The 24374-nt window shown below is 37.1% G+C and overlaps 1 long non-coding RNA gene across 1 annotated transcript in view; it reads left to right on the top strand.

Moving 5' to 3' along the window:
• Positions 1-5386, top strand: part of LOC124417635 — a 29729-nt gene extending 24343 nt beyond the window's left edge. The window contains exons 2-3 of the long non-coding RNA XR_006933011.1: positions 3717-3915; positions 5098-5386. This is a non-coding gene — a long non-coding RNA (uncharacterized LOC124417635). The remainder of the gene's footprint in view (positions 1-3716; positions 3916-5097) is intronic.
• Positions 5387-24374: the final 18988 nt, after the last annotated feature.

Below are 24374 nucleotides of genomic sequence, written 5' to 3'. Positions count from 1 at the left end.
TTTCCATCACAATTTCTTATGATTAGAAAACAGGATCAGACAATATAATCTGATTAGTACCTTGACCCCCTCTGACTGGTTTAAACATCTCAGTGTCTGTGCAGGCTCCACTCTTTTGTACAAGTTGGACTGCCATAAAATTGCACTATCAATCACTCCTTAAAATTTAAGCTGTGGTTAATAATGTACTCCTACAAGAGACTATGAAAATTAGTCTCTACAGTGTAATTAACCTGAAATCAGTTGTGACTTAAGCATGATACTAATGATTCAAGAAAAATAAGAAAATAAAGAAGTCATGTCATTCAAGTCTTTTTCTTGCACAGAAACTAGATTTTTACAATCAATTTATCTACAAAGCTAACTTGCTTGTTAATGTTAAAGCTTTTCTCAGCACTAGCACAACTAATCCAAGCATTTATGGTTTGTTTCTTTATTATTTTGACCGTAACTTTCAGTGAGATGAAAAGAAAAAAAGAACGGTGAGAATAAATTTTCCCCAAAAATTCTCACAAAAAAATGTTAAAATTATTCTGTTTCCTACAGTGTTTGTCTACAATCTTGACTAAAATTAAACTTTTTCTCACAAAACTTCTGTAGTAATGAATTCAGCTCAAAACTAACTGAAAGAAAAGTTCTTTAGCATATTTTGTTAACATCTCAAAAACTTACATGTGCTCAAATTAAACACTGGTGTGTTATCTGAGCCTTACATAATACACATATTTCTTTTCCAAAGGTGTTTTGAGTTGATCTTATGCTTTGGGATTATTGATAAAAGAAGAGTATTGATTTTGGGCAACAGCTGGGTCTGGGCTATGTTGATAAGAAGTGTTTGAGAGCAGTGTATGATTTATTTCAGTGCTGTTTATTTTTTCTTCCCCATTTTTAACTGTTTCTTATCCAGCTTTTTTAATGATAAGACTTTTTCCATTATGTGTTCTGGAAAAAGCGCATTTTTGTCAGGCAACTTCTTTTTTGTGTTGCCTGTAACAGCTCCTGGGATTATAACCCATAGTAAGTGCTTGGCACTCCCTCCCTCTCCCCTCTTCCTTCTTAGAAGGATTATTTTGCTTTGAAAGCACAGTAATTATTCTGAAAGAAAGTAATATTTACTCTATGATATGATGCGCCTGTGGGACAGGGGTACGTTGAAGTTATTACTGAAGAATACTGCTACAATTACTCTAGTTAGTTTTCCTGTTCACCCACTCTACTTCCTTTGGAAACAAGTCCTTTATCCTTTCTTTTTAGAAAAGAAAATAGTTATGTGCAGGTGAAGAGGGGAAGAGTGCAACTCCTCCATTTTATAAACAAGCCCAGTAGTTTCTTGTTACATTCCATCTTGCTACGAGTCTCTCACACTCATCAATTTGATCTTTTTCTTTTCTCAATAAATATCATATCATTATAATAGAGTAAAGCAGGTGAAGGAGTGAGGAAATTAGTAGACCATTTGAACTGTCAGTCCAGAGAGCAAAAGCAAAGACTTGTCTTCTTTGCAAATGCCTGTATGTGGGGAAACCCTCTATACAATCTTGATCCTTTCTCAGCTGATAAGAATAGTTACTCAGCTGCTGAAGATGTCATTCAATATGCCATACTACATATTGAATAGTTTGAGGAAAATTAATTCTGTTGTCTTATGAAAAGAAATATATTTTCATAAGTATATTTAAGTCTATTGTATCTTTAGATTTTCTGAACTGGATTCTGATAATTCTGTGCTCCTAAAAATTATTCAGTTTTGCAAAACAAGTCTTTTCACCTGAAAACAACAGAGATGTTATGGAGTGAATACTGATTTAATGTTTAGTTGCAAGTTCATAGAATCATAGAATGGCTCGGGTTGGAAGGGACCTCAAAGATAACAGAATCACAGAATTGTAGGGGTTGGAAGGGACCTCAAGAAATTATTGAGTCCAGCCCCCTGCCAAAGCAGGCTCCCTAGACCAGGTTTCACAGGTAGGCATCCCAGTGAGTTTTGAAAATCTCCAGAGAAGGAGACTCCACAACTTCCCTGGGCAGCCTGTTCCTGTGCTTTGTCACCCTCACCGTGAAGAAGTTCTTATGCACATTTCGCAGAACTTCCTATGCTTCATTTTGTGGCCATTTCCCCTTGTCCTATCACCACACACCACTGAAAAGGGTCTGGCCTTATCCCTTTGCCTCCTGCACCTTAGATATTTATAGACATTAATCAGATTTTATCACATAAATAAAATTTCAACAGAAATCACATTAGATGTTTGAACTTGAAATAGCTACTTGTGATCAGTCATCAAGTTGCAAACCTCCTCCTGCAGGTCAGGCTGCCCAGGACCCCATCCAACCTGGCCGTGAATGGATGAATCCATCCATTGGAATCAATCCAAGCATCCACAACCTCTCCAGACCATCTGTTCCAGCACCTCACCACTCCTTCAGTGAAAAACTTTCCCCTTACATCTAATCTAAATCTTCCCTACTTCAGTTTAAAACCATTCCCCCTTGTCCCATCACTATCTATCCATGTAAAAAGTTGATTTTCCTCCTGTTATGATGTCCCTTTAAATACTGGAAAGCTGTAATGAGGTCTTCCCACAGCCTTCTTTTCTGCAGACTGAACAAGCCCAGCTCCTTCAGCCTGTATGTAGATGGTACGTATCATCTTGCTAGAGATCAGGCAAAGAGAGTTTTTGCTCCCTCCTTTGTGTCTGTAACACACGAATGAAAAACACATCTTACATGGATCATATTTTGCAGGAACTTTTCTGTGAGAAACCACTGTCTTGGAAGAAGCTTCATTAAGACTTTTCTTCTATTTTTTTTTCTTCTCAATCTTCTCTCTCCCTGCACAATGATTAAATACTTTTCTTTGGTGTCAGAAAAAGGTGGAACTTCTGTGTAAAAGCTTATAATATAAATCCAGTAGGGATTTTGTCACACTGTTTGTGTAAAACCTCTCTCCTAAAATCCTTGTCTGATTTTGTTGGTGAGTTGGTGGTATGTGTTTTCCACTCCACCTAAAAGCAGCTATCAATATGAAATTGTGGAAGGTGTATCATAAAATCTCTTATTAGCATTAGTGTAACATACTTCTCTTTGCTTCTTCATTTTTACCATTCCATGCCATGAGACTCAACCTAGAGATTGGAGTAAGCCTTATAAATGGCATGATAATTTTACAAACAAAACTGTTAAGCTTAGAGGACACGTGTACTGTAGAACTCTTGATTGCACTGTGGACTTCAAAAATCCAATATTTAGGCTGATCTGAGGCTAGCATTCTTGAGTTCTAAATGTAAAATAATGGCAACATACATCCTCTGAACTATGTAGACTATTGGCTCCATTGCCATTTTTATACCAGTTTCATAGAAAAATAAAAGAAGGCATGACAGCAGAAATAAATTTGATGAAGAGGCAGCTGATTGCAAGGGAAAATACTAACTGTATTTTTGTTGGTATAGTTATCTTTTCATTTATTTTTTATTTTTATTATTAGTATATCAGAATTTTTATATGAAGAAATTATGGGGCATGGTATTAACAAGGCTGTAGGTCCAACTGAGTTTTGAATTCACAGTACGATTTTTTACGTATTGGATGCTTGGTTTTTCAGGGACCCATCTTGCAGCTTTTGTGCCATTACAACACTAAAATATTTGATGATGCCAGCACCACAAGATGGTGCTGATGGCTGGCTGACTGGACATGTTTTTTGGTTTTGACAGATACCAGACATGAGGACTTCTTATGCAGTCAGGCATGCAAACTATGCACAGTCAATAAGAGATCAGCCAGAGGCCTGCAATACCTATGAGACCTTGCTACATGAGCACAGCAGAGATACTGCCAAGCAGACTTTTGAAGCATAACCGTAGCCCATAATTGGATACATCTAGAAGATCCTGATCATTGGCCCAAACTCAGGTAAGATATTAAAAAAAAAAAAAAAAAAAAAAAAAAAAAAAAAAAAAAAAACAACTGAGCACAGTATATAAAAGCCTTTCAGTTACCAGAGTTAGAAGGCTGCTTAAACACTCCCATTTGGGAGTGGATTTTGACCAAGATGTCATGGTTCTCCTGATCATTATTATTTTGTTTCTTTCTGTTCTCCCTTGCTTCCTATAAATTGGATTAAAGAGTAGTATGATTGTTTCATGTGAGAGTTCGAATTCAAGAATCAGATTAGGGTCAGAAGGAATTTCCATTAAGAACAAAATGAAAATAACCTAAGGAAACCTGGAGAAGGAGCTGAGGGGGAAGGAAGGGAGGGCTAAACAATGATATATTTCTCCAGAGCATTTGGAATGAATCACTCTCATATTAAAACTATAAGCAAACCACTTTGATAATGTGATTTGTAAGACTTTATTCCACTATAGTTTCTGAAATACCCCAGTGTTCTTTCTTAAAACATGTAATGCAGAATGGGGAAGCCATAAAATCAGGTCTCATTTTGCTGAGGGAAAGAAAATCTCAGGACCCAGAAACGTGAAGAAGTTTGGGTAGAAGACACCTATGTTTTATCTATCCTTACAGGAAGTAGAAAGCTTCAACCACTCCTTTTATTGTGGGGATGAAAGGAGAAGGAATTTGTTTTTCTTTATTTTTAAATAATCGATTTCATGGGTTTATTTTTAATATTTTTTGTGATGTTTCTCAGATGAGTAATTAACAAATACCCCTTTAGCGAGGTATTTCTTAAATAAAGATACAGTCTTTAATTGTGGCATTGTTATATAAAACATTCATTTGAAAGAGCATTGCACAACTTGTTTCAAGTTCACTCATCATCTCAACCTCCTTCATAGAAGCTGTGGCTTAGACAGAAGGTATATGTAGAAGGAGATACTGGACCAGTTTGACTATGGCTAACTCCAGCAAATCAGCCAAATGGGGGACTTCCTGATATCACAATCTAATACAGTCACTGTGATTCACTACTCAGAAATGCAGGAGAGCACAGTTGAGAATATAGACTACAGTAGAACAGAAAGGTTCTGCTAAGGTTACTGAGTAAAAGAAAACTTTGGATTTCTTAATGTGTTTCACTTTAAATCATAACCACCAAAAATTAAGTATAGGCTTTTTCCATTGCTTTTCCTATAGGCATTGGGAAATTTCAACCAGAGTACTTCCTGGATACGCCAGGGACAAGTTTTTGCTGGAGTATCTATTCTACACTGCACAGTACATGGCAAGCACTTAGGATGAATGGCCTTTTGAATCTACTGCATGTGCAAGCTGGGTTAGAGGCAAGTTAACACTTGTTTGATACTATCATATTTGTTATCATCATCTGGTGTACAGTTAAGAAAGTACCTAAAATTATTCTCTATTAACACCTGGCATTTTCTGGCAGAGTAAAATGTTGAATTTGGCTATTGTAAGAGCCACACAGAGAAGTTTACATACATTCAGAGGCTTGACTAAAGATGTGTGATCTGAAATGTCTTTGGTTCAAGGTACTGTATCTGTGGCCCACGTGAAAAACTTGGAGAGAAAAAAAAAATTTTTTTGAAGAAACACGTTTGAAACTTCAAGGATGATAACTACAGATTTCAATTTGTCTGCAGAATGAATTCAAGTAAACTGACATGTAGTAATAATAAGAACTGAAAAAGATGTAGTATATTGAAACAGAGCTGTTGTAATCAACAGAACTAAATATGGTGATCCTTACTGTGAAGGAGCTGAATTCATTGATTCATTTGTTTATGCACTCTCAGTGACACTAATAACTCCTAGCTCACAGGTATCAGGTCACAGATGTTAATTTTTTCCAATATTTATATCATAAACATTCACAAATATACACTTTTATTTTCTAAATTAAAAACACCTTTCTGGCAAAGTTAGTACTGAAGAGAGAAAACAAAATTTTTCACTTTAAAGTCTGATAGGAAGCCAATTTAGGGACATGACTGCAGAACATTATTCTGTGAACTTGGAGACTTCCACTGTGGAATGAATCAATCTGGATTCCTCAGCCCCCTACTCAGCACAGAGGAAGGGTGGGACTCCATTGCTTCACTTTCAGCATCCCTGGCAAAGAGTGCCTGCAGCAGACTTCATCTCGGCTCTGGGGATAAGACACTGGCAGTGTCAGCCTTTGGAGAAGAGAAGCAGTGCTCATCAAAATGCAAAGTTAAATCATCAATTTAATGTGAAACAGGGCTAATTCAGAATGTAGAGATGCTCATTGGCTTGAGCAAGTGGTCATGCTACACATTTTACAAACAAAGTAACACTGTGTGTCTCTTGATGGAGAGAAATTTTCAAGATTTACATTCCTATTATTTGCTTTTGTAAACCAATGAGCGTGAACGACCTTTATTGTTGTCCTTGCTTGACCTACACTTATGGGGAGATATGCTGTGTAGTAATTACAGAATAGTTAAAAGAAAAGGGAGGAGGTGTTAATATTTCTCTTTTTTTTAGCTGAAGCCAAAGAGAAATGAATGAGACAATAAGCAATGTTAATTTTAAGGTTAACTTTTCCCCACTGAGTGTCTAGCAAACATAAATGAATGAGTTCTGCCTGAAAGGAAATTCAGCAGGTGACTATTAGAAGGTTCAAATTTTCCCATTGGGTTGCAACTTCTGTTATGGAAATTGAGGACATAAATGCATAATTACTCTGGAATTCGAGAATCTGACTTAACTCCATGTGATTTATTAGGAGCTGGAAACTTAAACAGTTCTGCTGACTGACTTGTTTTGATTGGGAGTACAAAATTCCTTGCCTGGGTTTGAAAAGTATTTGAGAAATGTAAAGTAGAGAAAGAACATTTCAAGCTTAGATGTTGTCACTGGAGAAAGTCATTCTACTCTGATTCTGTACCGATAAAATTAGGATATACATCTTAAAAACCAAGTGATTATTAAAAAATCAGTTTAGTATGTGTTTAACCAGAATGGTACATCACAGTTCAGAGCTACAGAACTAGACCACTGAAGCCTGAAGGAAAACCCTTGCCTGAAATGCTTTCACTCAGGTGAACTACAACCTGGAGAAAACTCTCTATCATGTTTATTGCTTCTTCTGATTTGACTTTATTTTTTTAAATTCTGGTTCATTTGAAATCTCTGGCTTGGCACTGTACAGTAAAAGCTTCAGAAATCTTTCTTTAGTACAGAGCAGCTTTCTTGTTGTTCAGCCTGTAGAGGCTCCAGGAAGACCTCTTTGTGGCTCTTTCCAGTATGCAAAAAGAGCTTATAAACAATAGGGGATCTGACTTTTTACACTGGGAATGGTTTTAAACTACAAGAAGAGAGATTTTAAATAGATTTTAGGCAGAAATCCTTTCCTCAGAGGGCGGTGAGATGCTGGCACAGTTGCCCAGAGAAGCTGTGGTGCCCCCTCCCTGGAGGCGCTTAAGGCCAGGTTGGATGGGGCGCTGGTGGTGGCCCCTGAGCTGGTGGGGGGTGGCCCTGCCCACAGCAGTGGGGTGGGTCTGGGTGGGCTCTGAGGTCCCTTCCAACCTAAACTGTTCTACAGTTCTATGAATCTATGATTGTTTTACTTGGTTAATGTTTAATAAACTATGTAAAAACAATACTGTTATGAAGGAATTATGACCACAGGATAATGTCAAGAAGGAGGGCTTGAAGGAAAAATGAACTCAGACACTTGATTATGAGCCAGACACTATAACCACGTTACTCACAGACTGAAGCTTAGCTTGATGATGCAGCTTCTTGGAACCCATTCTCTAAGTGATCAAGGTGGTCTTCTCTGTATTCCAGGAGCTCAGCAGGCATTTGCAAAATAATAATAAAATGAACTCAAGAATTATGCTGAAGTTGTGACCTACAAGAACAATTAAAACCACTTTGTTAAGCAAAGTGATATACATGCTTTATTGTTTTTTTATCAGAAAATATCAGATTAATCATTTTCAGCTGATTTGTAGGAATGCATTGCTAAAGGCCTGAACAATAAAGACAAATATCACTTAAAGTGTGTTATTGTTCATTCATTCCCTGACCTCAAGTATTCTGCCCACTGTTGGATCTTCCACACGTAGATGGAATGTCCTTACACCTTGCAACTTTCCAACTATGGAACTGGATTCTACTGCTAAAGTAACACTGAATAAACAGGGACTGTAAAATTTTTTATATAGAGATATAATTTCATAAGATATTTCAGATCAAAACAGATGCAAGAAAATCAGTGCATACATGTCAATTGTCACAGAACTTCTGCTGGCTTAGAAGTAAAAAGTAATAATGAACCTTTTGCTTACATATTTACACTGTTATTGAAGTATTTGTATCAGTAGATATAAAAAATAAATTCATTTCTATTAATATACTAACTAGAGCTAAACAAATGATAAAAGCATTTATTTCTGTTAGCATATAGGGACTCCACTGACAAACTACTGCAATGCTGGGAGCTCCACAAATGCTTGGTGAAAGTCACCAAAAGATTTATTTAAAAACATGTAATTAAGATTATATGGTTTTTTCATCACAGTTTAAGAGAATGGAAGGAAAATTGAAACCCACTTCTTTCATATGTGCTGTAACAATCAAATTCACTTTGGGAGACATGGTGCTTCAAGTGCATTGACAAGGTTAAGACAGCATAGGGGAAGGGTGGGACCCCATTGCTGACAGGGGTGAAGTTAGGGATTTGCATAACTATTCTCAGGAAAGGATCCTGAGATATCTACCCAGCATCACAGAGGAAATCAGTAGCAGTCTTTTGAATTGAACCCAGATTTCCTGAATTTCCACTCCACCCCTCCACCAGATGACTAGGCTTCCTTCAGATAGAAAATGTCACTTTAAAATAAATCCAGAATTTCATGCCGTTCAGAATTATGTCATGAATATCGTGAAAATTAATTAATGCACATCTTTTTCTTATGGACAGTTTTGCAGTTTCCTACTGACAGAAAGCTCCTCTAACCCTACAGTTGGATTGATTTTTCTTTTCATACCAAGAGGTGACACTGGTTGAAACTCTTTAATTAGCATCTACAGAGCAATTCTTTGCAATTATAAAACTTCCTGAAGAACTACACTCAAGCAACGTAACAAATACACTGAATAAACAAGAGAAACAATTCCAAAGATAAAATATTTCAAATATTACCAGCAAAATACTTACTGTGGAAAAAAGAAAAAGCCTCAGGAATTTTTTAAAAAATAGCAGTCAGGTTTGTTGTATCAAAATTATGTTATTGCCTCAGAACAATCTACCCTTTTTTTTTCTGAGAATATTTTCAAGTAGTTGTTTTCGAGCAATTTTGATCATATGAATAATTAATCTTTTGAAGCATGTCTCCAGTGTAAGGTCAAAGTTGTTTTTATACTCTCCAAGCAGCTGAATTGCTCTCTGCTTATGTAACACAGATGTTAAGCTGCCTGAAATACTTCTGCTCTTCTGTGACTGCTAAGAAAAAGAAGCAAGTACTCTCTACATTATTTAGTTTAGTCAATTTGAAATTCTATTTCTCCTTTAAAATGAATTTAAAAGTCTCACTGAGTTTGTGCTTGTGCAAAAACTGCTTTTCTTACTAATAGTATGCAGTAACCACTAAGTTTTACCAATGATTTTAATCAGAATTTAACTGTGTTCACATTGGAGTGACAAAACTTCTTTTTTTTAGTGAGCAAATTTCAGGTAATTTGGATTCTTATCTGAATTTCAACATGACAGGCAACTGAACATTTGTTTTTCATCTTGTGAAACCTGTGCAGGTTTCACAGATTGCACCTTTACAATCCATCAGGAAATATGAATTGGTTGTGTAGATTTCATCCCACTGAGGTTATATAAATTTTCATTCATGAAAAAAATTTACAATAATGATAAGACTTGGCAGAACAACAATAATGTTCAGCATGCTTCAGCTGTGATGCTTAGTTATGCTGCTGATTTTTATTTTTCATATATACAGATCTGCCTATATCCATTGACTCGTATAACGTGGGAGCTCTCCAAGACCAAATTTACTCCAGGCCTTCAGATCTGGGCTTGTACATCCTATGTAGCAGAAGGCAGTGCAGTGTTGGGGGACGTAACCAAAAGGCTCAGTCTAAATAAACCATTGCTATTGTTAGGGGTCCAGATCCAGCCTCTGATATTGTCGTGGAACAATTGTTAGAATGCTCCCAGTTGCACAGGGCTATTCAGTATATCACACAGAATGAGTGGCTTGGATTTCCAATAGCTGGAGGATATTTGCAAAGTTGTCTGCAGCTCTGTATAGATTAATCTTAAGTTTTGCAATAGACAATACATATTTTCCATACAGTTCCCAAGTGATGAAACTGTAGAAAAACAGAACTAAATTCCTTATTTTTCATAACTAGAATATGGAGTGAGTTGTGTGACCATTATGTGATATTACCAGCACCTTCACTTTCATGTTTCTATCTAAGTAATGTAAATGTAGATTACAGCTTCTCAAAAGAAATTTAAGAGTCCTTTTGCTAGAGATCTGAACAATTAATCTCATCAGAAATGACAGGAATTGGAACTGCTTTGGTATTTTGCTGTATTGATATTTGCCTCATCTTCTTATGATAGGTTTGACTCTGACAGGAAACTAAGGAATTTGAATTGGAAGCTGCTGCTGCCAAATTTCTGTGTTGTAATTTGGGTGGTTCCTGTTCTCTTCCTAGTTAATGTTCAGCTCAAAATGAATTTTCAATGTTATACAAAATCTCCCTTTTGATTTGGGAAGTTATCTATGACACGAGTTTAATTCTATCACAAAGAGTCTCATTAGATAATATGAATATTCATAAATAAAGGCTTGTATTCGGTAGCTGAATTGGAATTAAATCAGAATATCTGAACCATATATATCCATTTTGACAAAAAAATACTCCATTTTCTTTAAAGAACACTTCCCAAGAAAGCAGATTTCTTCATAAATTGAGTTTTCCTGTCAGAAGACTGTAGCTCTAACAGGAATGCTGTATTTGTTTAATGGCTTAACAACTGTCTCATTTCTTAGCAGATGATATATAGAGAAGGTAGTATCTATCCAATACGAGAAGTCCAAATAAACAGATCTGCATAGCTGAAAGTAGTTTTAAGACTGCAGATATAAATTAACTTCAGGAAAAGAAAACAGGATTACATAAGAAGTGACTCACTGTTTGCTAAAACATCCCAGTTGCCAAAAAATAAATCAGAAAAAATCAATTAAAATGAAAGGGAGGGACATATGGGTGGGTATATTGAAGGAACAACTAGAGAGATAATCGAGGAATCAAATGAAAGTATACTGATATGTAACATATACTGATATGTGATAATGAAACAATACTTTGAAATGTCATTTGTCCATATTTAAGTGCCTAAATTTTGCATATATCCAACACAAGAAACATTTAAAATGTCTGCTTAGGTAGTTGCAAAAATAACACTGAATATAGCTTGAAGTATCTCAGAAAAATGGTCTACGTGAAAACCTGGTTGGAGAGAATGACATAATTATTCTATGAACACTAGTAAGTTGACGATGTAAACAGCTTACTGGTACTTGGTCATTATAATCTTTACTCCACAGGTTGAAAATAAGATAAACCAGACAAACAGGAGATAAATAATGAAGAGTAAGTTGATAGAAACGAAAAAGAATATATACTCTCCAGGCAACAGAAATTATGGCTTGGATGCTGATTTGAGAATTGTTGGGTCTAACATGTTTGGCTACATTAAGTGAAAAGGCAGACTGATGTTGCCAGAGACAAGAATGGAGAGAGCAGAAAAAGTTAGGAGGGTAACATGGAGGATGATATTTCAGTCAAGATCACATTAAAAGGAAGAGAAATGGGAGGGGAATGGAAAAACAGAGAGTGTTTTTCTCTTCAAAGCATACAAAAACTTAATGCAACATAAAAATGTAAAAAATATACATGGAGGAAAGGCCACATTTTTAAAGAGAACTTATGTTCTCAAAGCTATGAGATTGTATCATGAACACAATTAGGGCAGGGATATTTCCCACTAAACCCAAAACTTTAAATGATAGTTCAGAATGTTTTCCAGTGCTTTATATTTCCTGTAATGGAAAATATTGTCCTTCATTAAAGTCCAGCTAGACTCCTAGTATTTTTCAACCATTCTCTACTAAGCCTATATTATTTTTTAACAACATTCTTGATGCTTATTTTCCCATCATTGCTGAAGAACTATACCAATTTTCCCTTCTACATTTTTCGCAGTATTGCAAAGGCTCCTTCCCTCTGTGCAGAGCCCAAACGCAGAAATGCATACCAAAAATTCAAGGAACTACAAAAAGGAGAGGTAAGAAACAGACATGACCCTTCTGTGCTTTTCCTTCTCTCCATCTCTCTCTCTGCCAAACTGACAACAGAAACATATGTCTTTCTTAAGTCTTTCCCTAAATATCTCTAGCTGTAACTGCCATGTATTCTGTTACTGGTTATTAAAGTATCATCTTATAAGCCTTAGCTCATACAAATTCTCCATTGACTTGAGTGTGAAGAGGTGCATGCTCTGAGAAAGTCCCTTCTTCTGACAGTTTCAAGTAAACTAAAGATGGAAAGGGAGATTAAGTTTAACAGTGATTTAGACTCTTAGGATTTACAATACTTGTGTTGTCTCAAAAAAAAACCCCAATCCTGATGCTTCAGCTACATTAATTCTGGCTTTCCTTGAGAATAGCACTTTGCATTCAGCATACACATTATTCAGTAAACTGTCATTTTTTATCCTACCTTGACTGCTTAGCCATTGTAAATCACTAATACAGGCATTTCTTTTCCCTCTGTTACATAGCGAAAATGTATAGCGCATGGAAACCACTCAGCACTAACAGGGGTCCCAAATATTTCATACAAGGGTTAAATTATTTGGGCTGCTTTATTGCCTCACTGACACAAGCATCTAGTTTGCATCTCAGTTTTAGGCATGAAGCAAAACAGCTGTTCTGACTCAAGTTCATTATAACATCAAATGAGATGCTTTTGAGGGTCTTTAGTGAAATATTCTGCTCATTTAAGGTTAGGCACCTGTTAGATCAGGAGAGCTGATCTAAGCTAAAAGGTGGCAGATTCAAGCACCAACAAAACAAGGTGCAACAAAACAAAGCAAAAGAGAGAGAAAACACAGAAAGAAAAGAAGGAAGAAAGGAATAAGAAGAGATGGTATTTCTTTCTGTTGTCTAGCTGATCTGTGGAATATTCTGTGGATCCTGAGAGCTCATTTGGCTTCAGAAAGAAAGTAAAGCCATAGAATAAAAAGCCCACTAAAGACTATTAAGCATAAGAACATTAGCACAGAGTTAGGGAATCTCTCATCTACAAACTGCTGTCAGCTGCAAAAGCATCTTTGGGGGGGAAAATATCACACACATATACTTATGTCCTACACATTGGTCAGAATGAAAGAATTTTGGACTAAGCTTTGATATCATCTAGGAAGGTTATCATTATGTAAGAGAAGTCCTCCAAATGGTGAAACATTGCATGAAAGGAAAATGTTTAAACTAAACAGACTGACTTCCTTTCCATCCTCTACTATGTTTCATAAGTGGCTATTTTCAATTGATAACATTCATTCAGCTCCTTTAAAGTAATTAAAAAACAAACAAACAAACAAAAAAACTTCAAGAGACAATCAATTAGTGAAAATCGTACAAGACTCTTTGTTTCCAGGTTGGTATTTAAAGGAGCCTTTCAGGAATAGTTGCATCAAACAGAACTGTGCCATCTGCCACTCTGACCAGTTCCCTTTTCACTTTATGCTTCGTTCACTAGCTGTAATTGCTGTCAAATGTCCATTAGTAAGCTGTCTAAGTGGGTGCCATTGAGCACAATAGGATATGAAACAGTAAGGGACACCATCAGAGAAAACTGCAATATCAACTTAGAATAGAAGGTGCTGGTAAGTAAAAGAGATTCTCGTGCTCCAAGTTACTTAATCTCTTTCATTTACAGCATCCACAGATGAAATCTGAAACTTAAACAGAATTCATTTCCGTTGGTATCCCCTTCATTTCATTCCTCACTTAGCTCAACTGTTCTATATTTTACAGACACAGTTAATTGCAGCCATTTCCAAGACCTACTTAGATGAATTACCTGTATTTTTGTTTTTGATTCATTGCATTTCAATGGTTTTTACCTAGGTTTTACATGGCAAAATCTCCCATAGTAAAACAGAGTGTAATTTTAGAAAGCATATCCCAGATACTTGCAGGCTACAGTATGTATAAAGTTTCACGGAGTTACAGGGTTTCTATATGTTGACATACACAAAATGTTTTAATGTGTTAGTCCTTTTGTTTTCTAGAGAGTTACTATTGTTAGGTACTTCATTTTATCTGGCATGTCTTTTTACTACTGAATCTGCATGAAATTTCCTTAAATTCTTCTTATGCTTTTTCAACAACAACAAAAAAAGCTTATTTTAATATGGCCTTTTCTTAATTTCTGGTATGTATTTTCATTTTCTGAGTGCTTTCCAAGGTTTCAATTTATTAACTAAGAAAGTTTTGTTACAAATAAAAATCTCAAGAAAAAGAACCTACATAACCCGAGTGAGCATTCATGTGTGATGTCCTTTCAAAATTTGAGATCTTTTCAACCTGCTTCATTCTAGATGCTTCTTTTACATCCTATAATTTGAATTTCTTACTTTTGGCAAAGTCAAACAGACAAATGATGTTATCGAAATGAATTTCATTGACAGAGCTGACAGTGTGGAAACCATCTAAGAAGAAGCTTGAAACCCTCAGTGCAAGACCCTGTTATGCTGTAAGTCACTGTGACCTCAGGTGTCCATGGACTCATTCCATAGATCTTTCATTGTTGCAGAATCAGCAGAGATAAAATAATAACTGTACTCCTATCTGGACATATCTACCCATGCCCAGTTCACAAGCTAGGATATTCCTTTTTGGCAGCAGTAAAGAGGTTTTCAGATAAAGATGATGAGTCGATATCTGGGAAAGCAGAAGCTGTAACCTTCTACAGTTTTTTGCACTGAAGAATTTAGGTTGGGTTCCTGAGCTTGCAATGCCTCACATTAAGCTCCCACACATATTTCCAAGGCAGTAGCTGAAGTAGTATAATGGATGAAATATTTGGATAACAAATGTCTTCATGATATTCAGAAACCCTGTTATCACAACTGAACGTAGACTCTGAAATAGTTACAGGAACAGGGAAATAAAACTACCAGCTTGCTAGCGAATACCTTCCCACTGAAGCAAAGTTGAACTCCACAACCACTGGGGAAAAAGGTAAGCTTGAACCAAAAACAGTGCCCTGAAGACAAACTGAAGAGAATATTCAGCCACCCCCCTAGTAGAGTGCTGTCTGAACATGCCCAGTACTTTATAGTACTGAACACACAATATATATTAAAAGAATACCCTGAAGCTTATGTCTATGCATTCAGATGTTGGCTGCACTTTTTATCTTTGCATAATTTTGAAGAAGGCCAGAATTAGCTGTGATATTTTTCAGTTAAATGTAGCTAATCAGTCCATTATGCAGTAATCTTGGCATTTGAAATCTTTAAGCATGGCTGTCTAATGTTGACAGTTAATTTTTCTCTTTAGTGCATTTTTACAATCTCTTTTCAATCCAGCTCTCAAGACATACAGATTTCCCAAGTGCTACTTAAGTTATCAGTCTTTCCACATTTAGGCACTGGGGATCAAGTTTTGCAAAACAGACGCATATAAAGGAGAAGTAAAACTCTGGGAGCTGCAGAAGCTAAGTATTAAAGCTTTGTCTTAGTAATATATCGGGGTTAAGCAAGAAAACATTTTTGGAAAATTTCTTTGCTTGGAAATGGAAAGAAATTGTCATTTCAGTAACACCTTGGGGAGGAAAGTTTGTTTCAAATATTCCTTTGGAAATTAGAAAATGCTATTTTCACTCAGTTTCTCACTACTGACTCCAAAGGAGTCACTTTCTATGTTCTGCTCTAAAACTGATTTCCTTCTTTCTTTTTTTTCCTTGACAAGAAATAATCTCTGCTATTTAAAGATGTTAGACTTATCCATGGAGACATGCTGATAGAGATGACCGTTTTCATATAGGCATAGGTGTCTGTGTCCACACAAGATATATATAAAAGTCAGATTGGCCGTGGAAATCCTTTAGACCAAAAAAGTTTCCTCATATCCTTCTTTATTATTTGGTGAAAGTAAGGAACATTTGAGTTTAGGGGAAAGTTTTTATATATTACCATAGTGAAATTAGTTTAATTATATATATATATATTTTTTAATTACCTTCCACCCTTTCTAGATGTCAAAAATAACATGCAGATGGCATAGTGATACTTAATAATTCAGTTAAAGTGTAAACTCTCAGAAAAATGCTGGATGGGCTTAAACTCTGTATTCTTAACATTGTCCTGGTATTTATCATATAATAAGTTTTCTGTGTTGGAAGAACTCATCAGCAAAATAAGAAGAATAGAAACTGTATTACATTCCACTTCTTGAAGAATGATGGTGTTGGTTTTGGGTTTTTTTTTCTTTCTCAAAAAATGCTTTCAGATTTACATTTTACATTTCCATATAATAACTCAGATGGTAAGTGTACTGATATTTGGAGAATTAATACAAGCATATACGTAGTACCTGAAAAGGGATAGCTATTTGATGAGAACTGTACCTTTATCTACCTCATATGTTTACTTCAGGGACCTGATGCAGATACCTCATGCCATTTGAAATGCTGTGCAGCACCCATGAGTGCTGGGCAGTAAATGTATGATAGATGATGGACAAAGTTTGCAGTGGAGCTCTGTTCTCAAGCACAACTGGATGCCATGTTGAGTACCTCTTGAGTTCCAGATAGCCATGCGTAGGAAAGAGAGTGAATCTGGGGGCATTCCTATCCATTAGTAACTCACAGGTTTTTAAACAAATAGAAACAGATGTCAGATTACACTGACATAAAGTAAAATGTAATGATGTTAATCAATTAGGAAAAAAAATAGCTTTTCTGCAATACGATCCAGTAACACTTAACAATTTCTGTGGTTCCTGAGTCAGAGTGCTTTCTAAAAAATTAGTTGCTATTTTTCCTTTTCTGTCCTCCTAGGGAAAAGTAATCAAAAATAAATCTCTTCAGCTTACTTTGAAAAACTTACTTATTCCGTATCTGAGCAGCATAAGCGACATACAGCAATAGCACAGCAGTAGGTTTCAGTGATAAAAATGACTTGACCTATGAGCATTTAGTTAGAGCATCAGTGTATCCAAGAACAATCTTGAGGAAAAAAATGACATGACACGTGCTACATTAGTTTCTGTACTTCTATATTGGATAGAGTTTGGCTAAGATTGTGATTTCTCAAGGCTGACAGAGATTTCTTCATTTTCTGAGGGGGCAGTACTTAGAGTAAGAAAATGGGTTAGAAGAGGAAATTAAGTTACCTTTTGCCTTTGTAACCACCAGAGCTGATTATAAAACTGGTCTCCCAAATTTTTAGTGCTTCTGCATCTGCATCAGTGATATTATATTTCTGTAATAAAGGCTTCCTGTGCTCATAATGATTCAGATTTTACCATGTTACTATTGTGGTATTTCTCTGATTTGTTCTGGTAAGATTTTAATGGAAGGAAACAGTTATGTAACTATCTAAGATCTTCATCTTAATCTAGTCTCAGTATACTAAACTTTGTGTTATAAATGCTAGAATGAAAAGATAATGTTTTATAATAGTGTTTTAAGACATTACAAGGGACTCACTGTGCTTACACTTAAGTGGTACTGGCAAATGTGAAATCAAAAGTCCAGCTGGAGCATTGGAGCAGTGCATAGAGCCAGACAGAATTTAAGCATGCCTTGCTGGAATCAGGAAAAGAGAGAAAAGTAGCTGTATAACACACTGATTCAGTAATTTCCACGTTTAGTTTGGCCACTATTTTACTATGATAGGTTTTTCTTTGCCTCCTGGCTGAGGCAATCTTCTATCATCTGTACAAGAATAGAGGCCATTCAAAACAGGCAAGTATAATTGGGTCAAGATATCAAAGCCCTAAGGCAAGACTCAGTCTTAAATCAAAAGGAAGTTCAACTGCAGCCTGCCACCATGAGGCCATGCATTTTCATACTGTTGTACAATTGCTACTGATTTTTGACTGTATTGATGTCTAGAAAAAGTTCAGTGCATACAGATATAATGGGTGAAGAATTTTATTGCAAAAGAGACAATATAGTTGAACCTGATAATCTTCAAAGTCTTAATGCTGCAGAAATATATGTTTCATTAAACCAAAAGAAACTGAAGTAATCTAAGGAAAATACGTAGGTTGCACTGAAAGTACTGCCTCATATTTATTTCCATGGAAACTACTAAGAGTGCAATCACATTATTTGATGAAGCAATTTCTCAGATACAAAACACTATTTTTCAGCATAGTCACCACCGTTAGCTATTTATTTCCACCAGCAATGAACAAGAGCCTGAATGCTGTGCTCAGAAAATCTGCACAGGTAGAGGTGACCCACTGTCATCATCACCATTGCTGAAACGCACCACCTACCGCCTCACTGTGCTCACATCCACTGTTTGGTCTCCAGAAAAGTTTAGCAACATTCATGAATGTCAGTGGTGCCATTTTTCCTCATGGAGGAATTCAATTTCACACCTTTGCTTCATGCACACTTCCATGTCAGATGCCATTTTGTCAGACTGCCACTCTGCTGCCATCTGTCACACAGCAACAAAACATAATTGAATATTGGCGAGAATGTTCAGCCTCTACTGCCATACCATCAACAACTGCCTCCAACATTGTTGGCCCACACAGGAGGCATTCCTTTCAGAGCAGCCCTCATTCATCCAGTTCTACGGTCTATGGATTAAGTGGAAGCAAGTTGGTGAAGGCCTGAGAAAGAAGGTGGGAACTGACTTCTCAGCAACAGGTCAGGCAGATATGCACAAGGATTTGTATTTTGTAGGATTTGGAAGCTAGTACAGCTTTCCTGTACGTGAATTTTCTATGAGAACAAATCTTATGAGCATTTTTTCCATGTAAAGATCATTTTGTCAAGGGCACATCCCGTGTTCCTGGTACCCTGAACATTTTATTCCCCTGCAAGGAGCGTGGTTCATCTGTTACATAATGCACATCTCTTCTGCAAGGAAAGCAGGAGCACTATCTAATGTTGTTTGCAAAACTCTGGGTGATCAACTGTTCCTAATTTCCCTAAATTGTTCCATTTTCTAGCCCCTTTTCCTTTGTTCTGCAATTAGGTCCACATGTTGCTATTTTTAACTTTTCTATTCCTCAGGCCCAAAACATGTTTCTGATTGTAGATGGTGCCCTTCTGTGAACCTTTCCCTCCCTGACTCAGCTGCTGAGTGTCTGAGCACTGAGCTACTCTGGCGCCATTTGTGGCTCTGCTACACTTGTGTGTGTCAGCCAAATTCAACACTTATGTGCTTTGACCACTTCAGCATCTCATCACAGCCAGCAAGAGAAAAGGATAATGTGTGTGTGGGCAGAAGGGACTGCAGTGATGGAGGCCACTGTGCCTAACTGTTCCATCAGGCTCATCTCATCAGTAGTCATCGCAGGACTGATATAAGTCAGGGCCTTTTCAAGACTGGAGATTCAGCTTTTTGAGGTTCTCTGAGTCTTTATTCAGTATGTGAGCAGCTTTTCTGTGTGTAGCTATGAAAGGAGAACTTGAAAAGAAATGGAGTGATTAGATGGTACCTTCATCAAAGGGAAGTATCTGACAAGACTGAGGTGTGGATAACTAAAAAGTGGGAACAAGAGAAATTGCAGCAGAGGTGGATAAATACAGTAAAACTTAGGTTAAGTGAGAAAGTGATAAAGAGTACAGTGAGGGGGAGGAAGTACAAAGAGGGATAGATAGCAGCATTACACTGAGCATGGAACAATAAAAGAGGCACTGAGAAAAGAGAATGGAAGAAGAGACTCTATAAGAAGAGAAAAAAAAAAATGAAGGGGAAAGAGATACACAGCAAGTGAAGTAAATCAGCCTGCATTTTTCTTTGGAGCAGGCAAAAGGCCCAAACAGTTTTCAGGCTGCTAAAAGACTATTCTAACACTGCCAGCAGCACCCCCATGGGCATGGGTGCATCTCCAGGAGTTACATTCCCCTGGTGACAGGTCAGATGTGCCCTTGAGCTGGGACATCTGGCTCAGCAACTGATTTAGAAATCAGCAAGTGCAGGAGCACATGGGATCTAACCATATGATCAAAAGTAGGAAAACTGGGAAAGCAAAAAAGGAAACCCACAAGACAGTTAATCCAGCCTCAGAAGCTGCATACCCCATGCTTAGCATTACTCATCATTCTGTGGGAGGAGTGCTGAAGTTATATTTTTGTCAAAGAGGTCGCTGGCTGAGGATGTTGTCACTCCTGTGAAGGGGTTGTGCGTGTTGGGAGCACGGGCTTGGGCCAGACCATCCTGTCCCATTCCATTCCTGCTGCTCATGCAGCTGTCTTGATCTTCCTCATAAACAAGTTGATTATTTGTTTTGGGTATTTTTCCTTCTTGCTTGCTTCCAGGTCCTCATTTCTTTTAACATAACAGGAAGGATATCAGACACTTTTGAGATCTGCATTTTTTCCAGTTAACATGGTTTTTTTCCTACTTATTTTTCATAGAAGGGATAAGGAAGAAAATTTTCCAATTGCTTTTTCCCATTTCTTTTCATTAGTCACTATGTCATTGCCTGTCTATAGCTCTCCATTACAGCCTTATTACTTGTCTTTAGTAGAGTATAAATATTTTCTATTTACCTAGTTTGTGCCCTTGCTCCTACTTAAAATGTTTGCCGTAACCTGAAGGATGTCTGCATCTCATTGTGAGTATTATACCTGTGTTACAACGATGAAGACCATCATAGAGTCATTTTTGTCTCACCTTGTGGTGTGGATCTGTGGGCAAGCACTTGATTACTATCTAAGAAAAGACAGAATATTTGTTGGGAATATGCAGAGAGAAAAAGAACCCTGATATGTTTTTCTTTGATAATCTGTTAAAGATGCTGTAGCACATATCTTCACATTTAGCAAGTCAATCAGTAATATGCTTGGAGATATTTTTAGGAAAAAAAAATACTACATGAGAAAATAATTTAAATTGTGGAAATTCATGAAAATACAAAGTGGTAGTGGGTTACTTTGAGCAGAGAGAAACCAAAGGAATTTTGTACCAGAGGGCAGCTGTGAAGATCTCTGTGGAATCTATGTTTTCCATATACATAGCATACATGTTTAGTTTGTATATATGGGTAGAAAACCAAGTGTTTGCTTAAGACAAGGTATTGTTTCCATCTTTTCATTTCTGATGTCCAGCTAGGATCATATTGTATTGATGTAAGAAACCAAATGGAAAGGACAAGACATTTTTACTGTGTGTCTTTGCATCATGATGCAGCATTGTCATGTCATGTCAACAACCTGAAGAATCAACCCTGAATTAAGATACAGCAATTTTGTAAGGAGAATTCTAGAAATGTTCATATCCCACTCTGCTGATTATGGATTCAGATTAATTCAAGGAGGATCTTAACTAGAGAAATAATATTTTCAAAACAACGCATGGTGAATTATTGTGTAATTCCCTGTGTATTTCCAGTGATGGTTTCACATGTGATTTTTGTCCCTTTCAATATTTTCCCAAATGGATTTAGGAAGGACACCATGATTCTAAAAGAATGCAAAAATTCTTTTGGTAAGGCTTGTTTTTCTCTCAGGTATACAGCAAATTTTGCATTAATATTCATTTATTTCTGTGATGTAGGAAAAAATCTACCTAAAAATGTCCCATTTCCCAGTCTATAAATCCGAGGCAAAACAGTTAGAGTGATAATACATCTGTGCAATGCCACGCAGCAACAAACAAAAAAGACATGGTAGTGTAGTGGTTTGTTTCATGCTTTACACAAATATTCTCTAAAAAAATAAAGTAAAAAAAATTATCACTTAATTTTTTTTAGGTTTTTGTTTGGTTTTGGGGATTTTTTTTTTTTTTGCTCTAATATTTAACTGTGGTTTTCTATTCCTTTTTTCCAGGAATGAGCTTACTCCACTGCAGCGAGGAAATGAGCCTATGAATGAAACGCTAAGCGCAACCAAGCACCAACCTACTGCTAATTCTGAAACAATGAGCTAAGAGTAGAAGACTTTAAGCAAAGAAAAACTGAGCAAGATAGAACTGTTAATTAGAATTATCCCCTTCCTACTTAAAAGGTAGTTATAGAGAATACATTATGGATAAGATCTTAGTAGGGTTTGTAGCGGAAGGATAAGAGGCAACAATCATGACTCGCCTTGATAGAAGCCCTATCTGGATGTAAGGAAAAACAGCTTCACTGCGAGCAGGCTGAGCACTGACACAGGTGCCCAGGGAGGCTGTGGCATCTCCATCTTTAGAGATTTTCAAAATTCATCTGGACAAAGCCCTGCATAAGTCTGTAGTTACACTCCTTTCAGCTGGAGTTTGGACAGCCTGGCCTCCAGAGGTCCGCTCCCAACTAGCTTTTGCTATGGTATTGTGATTCTGGAGTATCTCACTATAATCAGCTCCTGAAGAATTCAAAATAGCAGTAGTTACGGGTTAAATTACAAACATGCTACTGGGCGTGCTTTCCTTACACTCCAACAGTGCTATGTAATGAAGTGAGGGCATGAAAGGTTAATAATTCACTGGCAACAGCTGGCATTGTATAGAAAACAGTGAAAGTGAATGGTTAGTCTAAGTTTGACTAAATGAGCTGTTGCTGTATGCAATTACCCAATACTGAAAACAAGTGCATTTTGTGGGCTCAATTTAACTTCCCTCTTACACCACGGCTCCATATAATATTTTCATGGTCATGAAAAGACCTTTAATGCTGGCGATCTGCTGCTGAAATACTGCATGGCTACCACAGAGGGACAGTGTCCCTACTCACTTGGTTTAGGAAGGAGCTGCTTTCCAGTGACAGTTGTGCTCTGCAGGGGCCCTCGTGTTTCCATTTCAACTCACGGGGCCTTTCGAGCATTTGTTTCACAGATGGCCTGCACATGCATGACAAATCTAATGTATTCGGGGCAAACTGTGCACATGCAACAGCCATTTGTCCTGGACTTCTGGGTGTCAGGCAGCCTGGTTCAGCTTTTACCCCAGCTGGCCTGCTTGCCATCTGGAAGCCCCTGATGCACAGCCAGGCTCTTTTCCCTCTCTTCCCTCTTTTTCCTACCCCTCTACTCCTTCCCTATCCTCCCTCTTTCAGTTAGCTCTGTGCCAAGGAATTTTTGGAGGGCAAATCCTTCAGTTCCACAGCACAAACACCCCATGATTTTGGCGCAGGTGGGAGTTGGGCAAGATGAGGGAAGCAGCTCCATGCACCATTTCCTGCAAGGCACAGCTGTATAAAGATTAGGTTAAACTTACTTCTGCACCACTGCTTAAAATAAGCAATGTAATGCTACGCCAGGTGTTTGCATTTTTTATTTGAGGTAAGCATGATGTGGCTCACCTTCAAGGGAATGTTTCCTAAAGAACAATTCTTTTTTTTTTTTTTTTCCAAAGGAAAGAGCTCATCTCTAGTAATGTGGTACTGGTAAACAGCCTGTTTTAAATGAAATATTCCTTACAGCAAATTATCCTAGTATTACAGTCCCATGAGTATTTTCTGATATTTTTGAGCTAAGCAAAGGCCAAGCTTGGATCTCAGCAATTCTTCACACTCATATTAACATTGTTACCTTACAATTAGACTATTTCATGAAAAATATTGATAGCTGAAGAAAGGTTCATTATCAAACCAAGGTCTTTGCTCTCTTCTGTCAGCATGTACCCTGGCGAAGATCCCAGAGGCAACATGAATTTTGTGCAATTACATCCAAGAGCAGCTAGATCCAAACACGTGGTGCCTTCTCAGCTTTTCTATTGAGAGGAAGGAACAAAGAGAAGGGTTAAATTTCAATTCCCAGATTTGTAGGATAAACAATGCAGGAACCATCTGATTGACTGTTCCATTTCTGGGGTCTTCTGGCAGCGGGCATAACTTACAGTGTCCTCTGAACTCATCAATGGAAAACTGGCATCTTTGCCATCTACACTTGTGCATCTGTTATTCCATTTCTTTTGAGATCACTAAGCACCAACAGGAATCTGGAATAAATATGTACCTATGAGAAAAAGCAAGAAAAATGACTTACCAAGTCCTGACTGTTCCTTGGAAACTTTTGCACATGTAACTAGAGAGAATATTGCAAAATGATCATGGCTTGCTTTATAGATTTCAAAAGTGAAGAAAGCTCTTGAGTCACCACCACAAAAAGAAAAACAACCCAGGAGGAAAAGACCACCTACAACTGATGAGGGGCCAGACACCTGCCTTTAATTGAGTGCCTAAAGAAAACACTATATGGTCACCCTTTAATTT

Source organism: Gallus gallus, chromosome 1 (assembly GCF_016699485.2).
Source record: "Gallus gallus isolate bGalGal1 chromosome 1, bGalGal1.mat.broiler.GRCg7b, whole genome shotgun sequence".
In the NCBI taxonomy this organism is placed as follows: Eukaryota; Metazoa; Chordata; class Aves; order Galliformes; family Phasianidae; genus Gallus; species Gallus gallus.
The sequence above is the reverse complement of the archived record's forward strand: the minus strand, read 5'-3'. Positions and strand labels throughout refer to the sequence as shown.